Consider the following 15,552-nt stretch of genomic DNA (forward strand, 5'->3'; position numbering starts at 1 on the left):
GGTTTTTAAGTGTCAAAAACAAAACCATGAAAGAATGAGAAAACGTGTGCCATAAACAATAGACTGAAAAGAGAACAGATAAAGAATCGGACGACTCTGTACCCTGGGAGGTCAGATGAGGTTTTCCTAGGAGAGGGAAAGGGAGTCAGAAAGGCAATAAGGTCATAAGATGCTGTTTATCTTCTTAACAGGTCCTTGCACTCTGTTGCTTCTTTTATGCTCAAACAATAGAATTCCACACATATATATGTATACAAATACATACACACACATACGGGCTTCCCAGGAGGCGCTAGTAGTAAAGAACTCACCTGCCAATGCAGGAGACATAAGAGACGTAGGTTCAGTCCCTGGGTTGGGAAGATCTCCTGGAGGAGGGCATGGCAACTCACTCCAGTATTCTTGCCCGGAGAATCCCATGGACAGAGGAGCCTTGTGGGCTATAGTCTATAGGATCCCACAGGGTCGGAGACAACTGAGCAACTGAGCATGCGCACGCACACACACACACATACACACACATATATATATATGCGTCTAAGAATAGTTAACCGCTCCCGTCCCAGGGATCAAACCCGTCCCCCCCTGCAGTTGAAGAGGGGCATCTTAACTACTGGAGGGCCAGGGAAGTCCCAGTTGAAGGGTTTTTTTATTTGTTTGTTTGTTTTTATTTTTGGCTGCACTGGGTCTTTTTTTGCTGAGTGGGCGGGGCGGGGCGGGGGGAGGGGTGGGGGTTTTTCTCAAGTTGAAACAAGTGGGGACTGCTCTGCAGTTGCGGTGCTCAGGTTTCTCACTGCAGCGGCTTCACTTGTCGCAGAGCACAGGCTCTAGGGCACGCAGGCTTCAGTAGCTGTGGCATCCGGGGTCTAGACCCCAGGCTTCAATAGTTGTGGCGCATGGACTTCGGTGCCTCTCGGAATGTGGGATCTTCTTGGAGCAGGGATCCACCCGTGTCCCCTGCATTGCAAGGTGGATTCTTAACCACTGGGCCACCAGGGAAGCACAAGGTTGGACTCTTAGCAGTTGTAGGAACACAGACCTAGAGCCTGGAGATCCAGAGCTCCTGCGCTCTGGCTAACTGAACTCTTGGGTCATCCTTGACTCCAATATTTATCAACGAAAACCCCTGACGTGTTTAAATTACTTTCCTTGCCTAAATCCAACAAAATGAATCTTTTCTTCTAGTGGAACATCTTGCAGGGTCAAGGCGGTCACTATTCTAAACATTCGCTCTCCTGTCCTCCAGGAGTATTTGCATCTTGCCTGCTTCCTTACAGGAAAGGTCCTGAAAGACCAACCTGAGGTCGTCCACAGACACCCTGGTCTCTGACAGCCAGCTCCCCAACTCTCTTCCCAGCCCTTCCTAGTCTCTTCTGACTTCACACGTGCTCCAGGTTTAATGTGTGGTCAGTGAGAGCCAGAACTTTGTAGACTTCACAGTATTTCCTGGTTCATGGCCCTGTGAAAAATCTAGGTTTTTTTCCCCCTCTGTGTTTACAACAGACTTCTGTTGCTTAGATTCCCACACAGAGGGGAAAAACCCAGGAAGCCGTCTGCTGCTTTTTCCTCAAACTCTGCAATGGCACAGCCAACCCCCTGGGCTATTGTGAATCCTTAGAGTTTTGACCTTAGGATGATTTATGGAGGTTGTAAAAGTAAGTTTATGAGGGGAAAGAAGTGCAGGCATGTAATGTGTATAGAGAGAGAGAAGGGGGTTGGGGAATATAGACACAGTAAAATCTCCTAATCTTAGGGGAATGTATATGTGTGAGCTGTGTGTGTGCTTGGTTACTCAGTCATGTCTGACACTTTGCAAGCCCATGGATTGTAGCTCACTGTCCATGGGTTTCTCCAGGCAGGAATACTGGAGTGGGTTGCCATTTCTTACTCCAGGGCATCTTCCCCACCCAAGGATCGAACCCTCATCTCCTCTGGCTCCTGCACTGCAGGCAGATTCTTTACCACTGAGCCACAGGGGAAGCCCCAATAATTATTTATGTTTATCATATTCGTTCCTAAATAGGCACAAGTGCCTTAAAGATATGAATAGAAAATTCACATAGACATACAACTGATTAGCAGACATACAAGCAACTGTTCAATCTCACTAGCCTAATAAATATTTCTAGGTTAAAAGAAAATGCCTTTTCTATTTTTCAAATAATTAAACTTATTTTTTAAATGAATCCAATAAAATCCAATCCAATACTCCCATTGAGACTACAAATTAGCACAAGTCTTACAGGGTAAAATTCAAGAGCTTTTAAAAATCTTGATTCCCCTTTAATAGTTCCCTGTAGTGAGTCTAATACAAGGAAATCATCTTAAATATGGCAAAAGACTTTTGAAACAAAAATGCCCAGCCAGCGCAATAAGTAATGTGTAAAGTAAGAAACAAGCAAATACCTAGCACTTAGGGAATGGTTTCAAAAATTGTGACAGGTTCACTCAGCAGAATATTAGATCGTCTAGCTAACTCCCTTTCTTTTTTCTCTTTTATTTATTTCTTTTTTTTTTTGGCTTGCGGGATTTTAGTTCCCGGACTGGAGATGGAACCCAGGCCTCAGGCTGGCAATGAAAGTAGGACTTCTAACCACTGGACTGCCAGGGAACTCCCAGCTGCCTTTGTTAGGACAAAGACAGACAGGAGAGGACAAGGTTCCAGTTAGCTCTGCCAGGATTGGCTGTTTTGTTTTACACACAGTGTTGTAAAGCTGAAACCGCTGGAATCCAGGGATGTGCTTATCAACAAACAATGGACTTATTAAACTATTTTTTAAATTAATTAAGAAATGAAAAGCCTTTTCTGGTAAATGACTACAGGGTACATTTATCAGTTTCTAGCACATTTCCTGGCCAAAGGAGGTGACAGCAATTATTATTAGAGTAGTCAGGGATGTTTTATTGAATGCTGACTATATGTCAGGGGCTTTCTCAAGTGGTCCATATCATCTTATTTTATTCTCATTGCACACATTTTGCAAGGCTGCCCAAGCTAGAGTGTTCCAATCTGTTTCCCTCCTAAGCATTTTGCCAGCCAGGTAGGTACGATGGCCCTGAGGGATGAAGACTTCCCAGTTATTAGCTTGGGGATCCTGGCAACCTGATCCCGGATTTTATTGCACTTGTGAAAGAGGACTGCGCAGGAAAAAGCAGGGAACTGGATTTGCCCATCAGCAGCCAGCTCACCCACCCAGACCAGCAGTCTCCAGCCACCATAGGGCCTCACTGGGGCTCCGGGAGGAATTGGTGCCCATGCCGGTGCTGGCCAGGTGCCCGCTCCAGATACAGGCTGAGGCGCCAAGTGTAGACAGCAAGGGCAGGGCAACCTGGTGTGTGGAGTCCACTACAGAAGATAGAAAACCCCTGGGAAGTAAAGGAGATGCAAATTCTTCCTTTTGAATTTGGCCTTTTCAGCCTTCTTCGTAGCCTCCCCACCACCCCACACCAACCCCTTCTTCCCTCCCCCAACCCTCCACCTCAACCTGCAGCCTATAGCTTCACGCCTTTCAAACCAACAGGGAAAAAGCAGAATACTGTCTTCTTAGTCCCATTTCTTCAGAACAACATTGGCAGGGCGCTGTGCCCTCCTCCCGAGGGTGTGACGGTGAAAATTTCAACCAAGACAGCCTCGGAATGGCCAAACCTCAGAACATCCCAGCTGAGCCAGCCCCAGGTAGAAACCTGAAGTCAAAAGCATTTCTCTTATTCCTTCTCATGTCTCTCATTTGGGGCGGGGGGTGGGGAAGGAATTTTATGTCTATTACAAGAAGAAACATTAACTTGTTGAAAAACTGAACGCTGCTGGATTTGGAAGGAAAAGTGGGAATCCCTGATGTAGCCCTCTGCGCTTCTGAGGCCTCTGCTTTTGTTTTTTCTGGTACTTACTCTGTAGTTTTGAAATATAAGCCTACTCAACTACAGCTCGATTTTTCAGTTTTAGATAGTGCCTATTGCCTTCCTAGCGGAAAAGCAAGATCTAGGGTTACCGGAAGGAAGACCCCTTCTGGGCCCGGAGAGAGGGCTCTTGTCTGACACCAGGAAATGAATTGTTCAAGGATTCACACGTGCTGACAGAACGAGAGACTTTATTGGGAGGGGGCAGCTGGGCGGAGAGCAGGAGGGTCAGGGAACCCAGGAGGACTTTTCTCCCATCTAGCTGGTATTATGGTGATGCTATTAGTCTCCAGGCTGTCTCTGGCCAATCACTCTGACTCAGGGTCCTTCCTGGTGGTGCCTGCATTGTTCAGCCAAGATGGATGCCAGCAAGAAGGATTCTGGGTAATTCTTACATATGGTAATTCTTACCATGTGTTGGTAAGACATATGGGCTGCTGTCTCCTTTTTGACCTTTCGGTGGTGGCTTGTTAGTCCTGTGTTCCTTACCAGGATCTCCCTGTCATAAAGTACCTCACACACACGGTTACTGCGGTGCCTGACTAGGGTGGGCAGTTTCAGTCAGCGTTTCCCCTAACACCAGGGCTCTCGCGCGCACTGCCTCCCACACACTCCACCTCACCCCTCATCCCGCTCACAAACCCTAAATCCACATTTAGGGTTTCCATTCTGGTGACCTTTCATTTTATTCACAGCTGTAGCAAAGTTGTGTATTCTCTCCTCTGAGTTCTCGTCCATTGATTTTGGCCCTTGTGGATTTATGCTTTTTTTTTCTTTTCACTCCTTCACTCCATTTTAGTGGGTTTGGGAGACTCATCAATCCTCTTGTCACCAAAAGTCGGCTTATCAGTCTCCAGTGTGTTCTTTCTCCTCCAAAGCCTTGACTTGGACCCATTCTTCAGAGTCTGTGAGCCGATAAAAGAAAAGCTTGTCATTTCCCTTCCCAAGAGTACTTGCATAATTTTATGAGGAAACACTGGATAACAAAAAATATTCAGGTTCCAGAAGAGAGGTTTATGGAGCAGAATTTCAGGCAGGAGTTTGGGTCCCTGGACACTTGGGTGACACCTCTCAGAGTCTGTCTGTCCTGCCTAAGGGTGAGGCCAGTAGGCAAGTCCTCAGGCCAGGAAGGGGTTAAGGGCCAGCCGGCAGGAAGGACTAGGAAGGGAGGGGAAGGGAGAAGACAAAGGAATCCGGGTCTCTGAAGGAAGAGGGCTCGTGGGCTGGACCAGCTCGTCCCTTCCCTGGACTTGCTAAATATAACTGTTCAGTAATCTGCAGTCCCAGGGGGGTCAGGCTCAGAGGAGGAGCCAGGCCGGGAAAGAAGTGGGTGTTGGGCCCCCCAGGTCAGAGGTGAGCTGGGGAAGGCGTCACCAGCGCCTTCTTTTCCTGGACTCAGTGCCCTGAGTTCAGTGTCATCCCCGTTTGGGGGTTTCACATGGAGTAGTCTGAGGGGCTGCCTGCACTTGCCCAGCGCGTGATAAAGATCCGCTGTCCCTGGGTCACTGCGATGGAGGGCCTGCATTCCTCCAGGTTCTTTATCTGGGGAACATTCCTGACTAAAACGGGACAGACCCCAGAGGAGTGCTGATGGACAGGGCCTCTGCCCAGAGCACACAGGCCCGGCCCCGGGCTCGGGGGCCCTGCCAGAACCGCTCCCTGGAGCGAACCCTTAGGAAGGGCCTCGCGCCTCGCAGAGGCGCTGGGCAGGGACCTGACTGGGGTAGCACCATTGCTGGAAGTCCTGGCGTCCCCCTGCCCTGTCTGTTTACGGGACAGCCAGAGGTCTACATCTTGGGTCCAGGGTTCGGTGAAGGAGCAGATCATGGGCTCTGTCAATGGGAAACTTATGTTCTCTGTTAAAAATATCAACAGAGAAAATCTCTTGTGGACAGGGCAGTGAGAAAGAGAAAGCTGGATTCAGAGACTGGTTTCACTTCACAGTAAAGAAAAAGCCCTTCCCTCTCTTTGGAGAGAGAGGTTTCTGTACCCTCTCAGAAAAGGTCTTAATCATCTAGTATTTCCTTTTACGCAGGCACAGCGGTTCTGTTTATGAAAGAAAGCAGACCTTTTCCTCACCATGCGTATTGTGGAGAGGATTGTTTACAACACAACACACACAGGGCTAAGGCTCCAGGCACTTTGCAAACACAGCCTCTCGGGGCTGACCAAGGCTGTGGTGCTTTCAGTCTTGCCACGAGGTTAATTTGCTTCATGGTTTATGCAGGATTCTCCCTTCACCAGGCACCGCTCAGGGTTTCTGTGGATCTATCCCCCTCTTCTCCCATACGAATGGTTTTTCTGGAGAGGGGCCCCCGAGAGATGTTTGACTAGGGGGCAGCCAGCCTGGAGGTTTCTTCTCTGACCAGCATCTTCTCTCAGTCACCCAGAAACATCGTGAGGGCTGTGAGCTCCTCCCACCTTCATGGGAAGGTGGAGCTGGTTAATAAATGGGGCTAACTGAGTCCGTCAGCTCCAAACTCCCAAGTGCTCGTGAACCACCTGAACATCTTGTTTAAATGCAGATGCTGGGACTTTCCTAATGGTCCGATGGCTAAAACTCTAATGCAGAGGTTGCGGAATCCATCCCTGGTCAGGGAACTAAGATCCTGCATGCACAGCATAGCCAAAAATAAATAAATAATACAAATAAAATGTAGGTGCTGATTCCGGCAGCCAGGGGTGGGGCCTGAGAATCAGCATTCCTTACCAGCATCCAGGGGGTACCAGAGCTCTGGTCCAGACAACATTTTGAGCAGTGAGGCCTGACCCCAGGGAACCTTGTTACAGAAACACAGAACCACCCAGGGCACACCTGAAGGCTTTGTCCTCTGCCTCGCTCTGTTTGTAAGGCTCCGCGTCCTCTCCATGGACCTGGGGTCTTCCCGCCACCCCAGTGCTCCAGGTCTACACCCTGTCCTTGAACACCATGCTCACCATGCCTCCTCCTTTCCACTGAAAGCTTACTGCGTGCATAACAATAGTAACCGCAACTGCTCCCCTCCTCATGGGCACTATTGATAGGTATTCCATGCCCATTGTGTGCATCACAACAGTTGTGTCCAACTCTTTGGGACCCTTTGGACTATAGCCCGCCAGGCTCCTCTGTCCACGGGATTCTCCAGGCAAGAACGCTGGAGTGGGTTGCCATTTCCTTCTCTACTCCGTGCCCGTTTGTCATTACAAATGAGGTAGACGACCATCATAACCGTGATCCAGGTGAGGACCGCAAGTCTCTGGAAAGGCTAACCTTTCCAAGGTCACAGTCAGTGGGGGATGCAGCTGGGGCGCCTCTTCACTGCCCTGTGCTGCCACCCCATCCGTGACACGGGTGGCAGCTGCTAGCAGGGAACGGAAGAGCAGGGCGCCTTCACGGACTCTGGGCGTAACTCTGGAACCCGTGCCTGAGTCGCTGTATGTAGGACTCTACCCACACCCAACAGGTTCCCTGCATCTGGCACATGGGAACTGGAGCCATGGGGTCTGAAAATGAGTGGAGCAGAGTTATCTTCCATCCACGCTGCTGGGAGAAGACCGAAGGGGTGATAATCCTCAGATCACGAGGCTTTGGGAAAGAAGCTGTTAAGGGAAAATGGGCTTGTCTCCAAAAGCAGCCCTGGATAAACTTTGCTTCCACCTTCAGCCCTGGCATTCCTTTATTTTTTTTTTTTGGTAGAGAATAAAAAGTCAGGGAAGCAGCTGTTTGCTCTAGAATCTTTTACGCTTCTCTGTTTACCACCGTGATCAAAAGGGGGGACATAGGTCCCTTACCTCCAAACATAGCAAAGGTGCAGTGAGCTCTTGTTATCTTGCGTGCATTCCCACACACACATACGCACACGCATGCACACACACGTGGTTTGCCAAGCAGATACAGGGCTCAAACATGGAAGCATGGAAGAGCGGAATGTGTCACACTTGTGAAAACAATCTCGTCAAAAGAATCCCATCTGCCTACATCTCCTTTTTTTTTTTTGGTCTCACCGTGCAGTTAGTTCCCTGTCCAGGGATCTAACCCTCACCCCTTGCATTGGGAGCTTGGAGTCTTAACCACTGGACTGCCAGTGAAGTCCCTCTATGTCTCCTTTTTTTAAACTGACTCTTAAAAAATTTATTATTATTTATTCATTTTTGGCAATGCTGGGTCTCCGTTGCTGTGAGGGCTTTTTTCTGCTCTAGTTGCAGTGAGTGGGGCCTACTCTAGTTGCGGTGCACGGGTCTCTTATTGCAGCTGCTTCTTACTGCGGAGCGCAGGCTCTAGGGTATTCTGGCTTCAGTAGTTATGGTTCCCGGGCTCTAGAGCGCAGGCTCAGTAGTTGTGATGCCACGGGCTTGGTTGCCCCATTTCCAATGGGATCTTCCTGGATCAGGGATCGAACCCATGTCTCCTCCATCAGCTGGCAGACTTTTTACCACTGAACCATCAGGGAAGCCCTTTCTGCAAAATGACTTTTACAGGTTTTTTTTTTTTAATTGATTTTATTTTTTACTTCCAGTTTTATTAAGACATAACTGACACATGGCACCGTATAAGTTTAAGTGTACAATGTAACAATTTGACTTACATATGTAGTGATTATCATAATAAATTTGGTGAATGTGCATCATCTCATATAGGTGTGACATAAAAAAATAGAAACATCTTTTTCGTTCTGATGAGTGCTCTTAGGATTTACTGTCTTGACTTTCATATGTAACATATGGCAGGGCTAATTATATTTATCATGTTGTGCATGACATACCTGGTACTTATTTATCTTCTAACTAGAGATTGGTTCCTTTTGACCCTCTTCATCCAGCCCCCCTCCCCGACTCCCTCCTATGTCTGCTTCTTTATCATTAATGTGAGTCTTGAGCTACTCTCACTTCATTAAATTTACTGTAAAAATTATCAACCATGCTCATCTTTTTTTCCCCTGCATTCCTGGTTCTCTGCAGCTCAGTCTGAGCTCTCCTCCAGGCCCCCTGGGCAACCAGTCATCTCTTGGAAATAAACCATCTGATACCCTCAATCTTTGCTTCAAATGCTTGTTTCATCACCTTTTGTCAAAATCTGACTTTATCTGCAGGAGGATACGTTCCTCCTCTTTTTGCACAGCATTCCACACACATACCTCCTTTCCCCACCCTCCCCATTCCAAACTGACATGAGTCTCCTGATGCTTGCTTCCCCGGTTCCTTTTCCTGACTATTTTTTGGTCCATCATCAACTCCAAGGAAGTCCACGCCGCTATGCTTCCTCAGCTTCCCCAGTCCTTCTTCCTGCCTGCCACCCTCTAGGGTACTCTTCAGATGTCTCTTGCTCCTCAACATTCTAGAAACACCCATAGATCTTTTCTTATAGTTCCTCAGCCTTCTTGGGTCTAGAGAGCTTTATCTGCACTGCTTAATGTCATCAAGACACAGGCAGATAATCAAACAGGATCTCTCCTGGCCCACACTCTGAAGCCTGGAAATTCTCCACTGGGCTCTGCAGGCTTTCACATTTCCCCCCTATCCCTACCGAACCCTTCTTGTTGTTTTCTTTCTTTATTTGTTTTTTAAAAAAACATTTATTTATTTGGCTGTGCCAGGTCTTAGTTGCGGCAGGTGGGACCTAGTTCCTGGGCCAGGGAGGGAACCCAGACCCCCTGCGCTGGGAGTGCAGAGTCTCGGCCACTGGACCTCCAGGGAAGTCCCCCCTTCTTGTGGCTTGAATGTCCTCCTGGATTTCCTTGCCTCTTCACCCAGGCTGGAAAGTTCCCACTTCTGAATCACGCAGTTTCCCGTGTAAGCTGTTCCCAGCCTCCACCGTTTCTACAACGGTCTCTCTGTGCCTCTTTGTTTTTTGATTCTTTTGTGTTTGTCTTTCGCAGGCTTCCTGAGGTCCCTCTGGTGGGGAACCTGTGCCTTTTACCTTCTCTCCTCTGCTGTGAGGTCACCACCGTGGAGCCTGGTTCCTGGTTTTACTTCTAGTTCTTACTAGTTAGTCTCAAGGAAGATGTCAATGACGCAATGCTCCAGTCACTCCTCAAACCCTGCCCTGGAGGAGGAAATGGCAACCCACTCCAGTCTTCTTGCCTGGAGAACCGCATGGACAGAGGAGCCTGGCGGGCGACAGTCCCTGGGGTCACAAAGAGTCAGACCTGACCAGACGAAACAACAATATACTCCCCACAGGGCCTGTCTCAGCCTTTGTTTCACCACGTGGGTCCCCAGGCCATCCCTTTTCCCTGCTCTTCAGATATCATTCTGGACTGAAAACCCTGTGATTATCCAAAGTAAGGAGTTTCCTCATTTCCCCCATTCCCTATTGGCCTTCTCCTAATCAGAACATTTATTATTTTCAGCTTGGCACACTGTAAGAACCTCCTAGCTGCATGATCCCATCGTCTCCTCCATTCCAACCTACTGTTCAAAGACCACATTCCTGTCTTGCTTAAAAATCTTCATGTTTCCCCACTGAGGCTCAATGCTTTGACCTACTGGGCAAGCCTATTTTTCACACATACCCCACTTTGCTGCTTAATCTTTGCTCATGTTTTTTTCTCTCTTTTTTTTTTTTTTTTTTTTGAATGTGGACCATTTTTAAAGTCTTTTATTGCATTTGTTACCACATCACTTCTGTTTTATGTTTTGGTTTTTTTGGCTGCGAAGCATGTGGCATCTTAGCTCCCCTACCAGGTATCGAACCTGCACCCCCTGCATTGGAAAGTGAAGTCTTAACGACTGGACTTCCAGGGAAGTCCCTTTTCTCCATCTTGAGGGTCTTCTCTCCTTCATGGCCACATGAACAAAATTCATCTTACCTTAGAGGTGAGTTCAAAAGCCATCTCAGACAAGTTGTCCCTAAAGACTCCCCGTAGAAGTGATTTCTCCCACCTTTACTTTCCTACAGCTTTTGAGTCCTCTTAAACATTTATAATTTTCCACCCTGTATTATGGTTGACACACAGAACTGTAAGTCCTTTAAGGGTGTGCATCCTTGTCTGTTCATCTCCGCATGCCCCCTACAAGCAGCATAGCACACGACACAATGCTGGACTACTCAGGATGCTTTTATTACAAGTGACAGGAACCTCGCTAACAGGCCAGGAAAAGAGAACGTATTAGATAAACAAACACAGCAGGTCACACAGCAGTGGGAGGCACAGGGGAACAGCTGGGCCTGGGGACAGCTGGAACCACGGACTGGAATTCAGCAGGACACAGGCTCCATGTCTCTGCTTCTCCCTATCTGTTGGATTCATTCTCCTTCTGCAATCAAGATCCCTCCGCATGGCACTGACAGCTCCCAGGACTCACATACCAGGCTTCCACCTCCAAAGAGGGCCGGAATTTAAGCTGCAGTTGGAAAAATTGTCTTAGAGAACTACTCTGATTGGTCCAGCCTGGACCAGAGGTCTTCCTTCAATCAATCAGCTTGGCCAGTTGATTGGATGACTCAGTCTTTCAGGAGCTCACTCCTGGGTTCTGGAGCTGATTTTTAGAAAAGAGGAATTTTCATGAGCCAGGCAGGCACCCCAAGAATTAGAGCATTCTTTTTCTCCTTTTTTTTTTTTTTTTTAAAGAAGTACTATAGTTGATTTACAATGCTGTTTGTTTGTTGTTTTTTTTTTTTGATGTCTGATCTTATTTATCTGTTACTCTTAGAACATCTCATTTTTGACTGGACTCAGAAGTAGAAGCTCTCAGAGAGGACAGCCTCCGTCTCTTGGCAATCTGTTCCTGCCGTTTTTCTTTGGCCTCCTTCATTCTCTTGACCAAAAATTTAGCATATTCTGCAGCCTCTTCTTTATTTTTCTTAGTACGCTGTTTCTTCAGAGCAGTACGCGGGCGTTTGTGTTGCAGAACTCATGGAATCACAAGACGCTGAATCTTGGGTGCTTTAGTCCTAGCTTTCTTACCGTCTTTGTTTAGGGGCTTTCGCACAACATACTGGCGGACATCATCTTCTTTAGAGAGACTGAAAAGTTTGCAGATTCTGCTAGCTCTTTGGGGACCCAGGCGACGAGGCACTGTAGTATCGGTGAGTCCAGGAATATCCTCCTCCCCTTTTTTCACGATGACCAAATTGAGAACACTCAGATTTGCATCCACAGTGCAACCCCGTACAGGTTTGCGCTCTCTCTCCAGTCCTCCTTGATCTGTAACAGGAATGCCCCTTACTCAGTAGCAGGCAAACTCGGCCATGGGTCAAGACACCCTGCTTCATGGAGAAACCCTGCTTATCGTTCCTGCCACCTATTCGGACCACATAACCCTTCCATTCTCCACCCAGAGTGGCAGCAGCAACTTCTGTGGCCATACGCTTCTCGTAGAAGGTACAAAGTTTTCGTTCATGGTCTGCTTCAATGAACTTCTGGCAGCCAGTGGCTGGGAAAGAGATGTTCAGCTTCATTCTGAAGCGGCTGACAGCCTCCAAGGCGCCACGAGAAAGAGCTACACACAAAAAGAGCTAGATTTTTTTTTTTTTAATCTAACAGATTAGATTCTGATATACAGCAAAGTGACTCATATATATAATTTTCTTTTTAATTATAGGTTATTATAAGATATTAAATATAGTTCCCTGTATTATACAGTAGGACCTTGTTGTTTATTTTATATATTAAAGTGTGTATCTGCTAACTCCAAACTCCTAATTTATCCCTCCCCCAGCTCTCCTCTTTGGTAACAATAAGTTTGTTTTCTGTGTCTGTGAGTATTTCTGTTTTGTAAAGAAGTCCATTTGTATCGTATTTTAGATTCCATATACGAGTGACACCATATGATATTTGCCTTTCTCTGTCAGATTTACTTCACTAAGTATGATAATCTCTAGGTTCAACCATGTTGCTGCAAATGGCATTATTTCTTTTTTTATGGTTGAGTAGTATAGCACTCTTGTATCCAATAAATTTATTTCAAACACGTTATTAGTATTTTTGTTGATGAGAATGTATGTAGTAGTGCCCTAAGAATTCAATCACTGCTCAGGGCTGTTCTTTGTCATATTAACCACGTACCCATTTCTTGAAAGGGAAAGTCGTTCAGTCGTGTCTGACTCTTTGGGACCCCATGGTCTATACAGTCCGTGGAATTCTCCAGGCCAGAATACTGGAGTGGGTCGCCTTTTCCTTCTCCAGGGGATCTTCCTAACCCAGGTCTCCCACATTGCACGCGGATTCTTTACCAGCTGAGCTACCAGGGAAGCCCATTTCTATTCATTAAAGTAGAACTTTTAGTAATTCCACTTGTCAGTCTCACTCCTAATAGAATATACACCTGAAAGGAAGAAAATTGATTCTTTCCTTCTTTCTTCCTTTGGCCACAACTTGAGGTTTCTGGGATCTTAGTTTCCCAACCAGGGATTGAATCGGCATCCTTGGCAGTGAAGGCATGGAGTCCTAACCAATGGACCATCAGTGAATTCCTTCCTAAAGATCCTTTAAAATCAAACTTTCCTCTAATCTAGATAAACTTTACCTCTAACTAAAATGGGTTGATGAAATTTCTATATGTATGTAGCTGGACCCCAGTGAAAAAATGGCATCAAGCTTATTCTAGCTTTTGGTTGTTGTACACAAATTCCTTGTATTTTTGACCAATTTTCTCTCTTCCACTTTCATCAACATCCTATACCTTGAATCCCAGCACTTGTGGATTTGCTATGTAGAATGCATGTTTGTTTCTTTTGCTCAAATTGACCATTATTCATTATGAAAAATTATGAACATATTCTTCAAGACTGGTTTTTCTGGGATGGGCCCTCATGGCCAGGGCTGTGAGACTCAGATTGGAAAGTAGGTCAAGGGTGAATTGGTTTTCTCACTTTGAGCTTTTTCACACTTTGAGATCTTTACTAACCATTTTGACCCCTTTTATCAATGTCACCTCTACTGAAAGTCAATAAGAACTGAATTACCCAGACCTTCTGGTCCTTGAGTCCTTGAAAGCTGGGGGCATGGCAAGAAAAATCTTTTATTTCAACCAATACTTATCATTAAGAGAGGAGAGAAGCAAAGAGATGTTAAGGATAGCAGAAAGTGGGCTCTTAACACTACACACGATAGCCAAACATCTATATGAAAAGGAGATTAATTTATCCAGATGATATGTCACATGTCTAGACCATACCATGAACTGAATATTTTTTTCATAGATTTGCAGTTGCCAGGCTTTACAAAAAATATATAATATGCCATTTAAATTTCAAATAAACAATGATATTTTTAAACTATAAGTATTTCCCATGTGATTCTCAGGACAAACTTACACTAAAAAATTTAGTGTATCTGAAATTCACATTTAATCAGGTGTCCTGTATTTTATCTGTTAGTTCTACTTAGATTAGGTACTTTGGCCTTATATAGACACAGTATGAATTTTACTTGTAAGTCAATAATTTTTTTTTTAAGATATATATACATAGGATTTCCTGGGTGGTCCAGCAGTTAGGAATCTGCCTGCCAATGCAGGGGACACCAGTTGTATCTCTGGTCTGGGAAGATCCCACATGCCACAGGACCACTAAGCCCATGAGCCGAAACTATTGAGCCTGTGTCCTAGAGCCTGGAAGCAGCACCTACTCAGACTGTGAGTCACAACTGCTGAAGCTTGTATGGTCTAGAGCCTGTGCTCCACAGCAGGAGGAGCCCTGCAATGAGAAGCCCATTCACCGCAGCTAGAGAGTAGCCCCTGCTCACCACAACTAGAGAGAGCCCACTCACAGCAATGAAGACCCAGCGCAACCAAAATAAATAAATAAACAAAAATTCTCAAAAGGTATATGTGAAGAGAAATGAAGCCTTTCCCATGGTTTATCTTTCCACTATCTTTGAAATGAAAAACTTGACTGTTCTTCTAAATTCCAAATTTTATTCCATATGGCTCACATCCTGGAACCCGAAAGCAGTTTAATCAATGGATAAATTGAGTTAATACTCTATTCTGTTAACATACTCTTTGTTAATTTGATTGCTTCTTACTTTGAATACATTACAGTGTTTAGGCCAGTGTCACAACCTTTAGTCCTCTCACAAAATCTCCTAAATAGTGGTGATGCAGTCATCTATTCAAGGACCAGTTGTCAAACACAGTCCCTGCAATGCTCCTTTCTAGGCTCTATGAGATGCCTGAGTGCATCCCAGGTCGTTTCAGTTGTGTCCAACTTTTTGCAGCCCTACACACTGTAGCCAACCAGGATCCTCTGTCCATGGAATCCTCCAGGCAAGAATACTGGAGAGGGCTTCCCTGATTGTTCAGTTGGTAAAGAATCCGCCTGCAATGTAGGAGACCCCAGTTTGATTCCCGGGTTGGGAAGATCTGCTGAAGAAGGGATAAGTTACCCACTCTAGTATTTGGGCTTCCCTTCTGGCTCAGCTGGTAAAGAATCCATCCGCCATGTGGGAGACCTGGGTTCAGTCCCTGGGTTGGAAAGATCCACTGGAGAAGGGAAAGGCTACCCACTCCAGTATTCTGGGCTGGAGAATTCCATTGACTGTATAGATCATGAGGTTGCAAAGAGTAGGACACCACTGAGCAGCTCTCACTCACTCATACTGGAGCAGGTTGCCATTTCCTTCTCCAGGGGATCTTTCTTACCCAGGGATCAAACCCACATCTCTTATGTCTCCTGCATTGGCAGGCGGATTCTTTACTACTAGTGCCACCTGGGCACCCCCATGAGATGTA

General features: G+C 46.2%; 1 long non-coding RNA gene and 1 pseudogene across 1 annotated transcript in view; both read right to left on the bottom strand.

Moving 5' to 3' along the window:
* Positions 1-4,060: 4,060 nt before the first annotated feature.
* Positions 4,061-15,552, bottom strand: part of LOC113884983 — a 31,690-nt gene continuing 20,198 nt past the window's right edge. Inside the window, exon 4 of the long non-coding RNA XR_003509083.1 lies at positions 4,061-4,802. This is a non-coding gene — a long non-coding RNA (uncharacterized LOC113884983). The remainder of the gene's footprint in view (positions 4,803-15,552) is intronic.
* On the bottom strand, positions 10,582-12,388 carry LOC113884982 (annotated as a pseudogene).

This window comes from Bos indicus x Bos taurus, chromosome 27, assembly GCF_003369695.1.
Source record: "Bos indicus x Bos taurus breed Angus x Brahman F1 hybrid chromosome 27, Bos_hybrid_MaternalHap_v2.0, whole genome shotgun sequence".
Classification (NCBI taxonomy): Eukaryota; Metazoa; Chordata; class Mammalia; order Artiodactyla; family Bovidae; genus Bos; species Bos indicus x Bos taurus.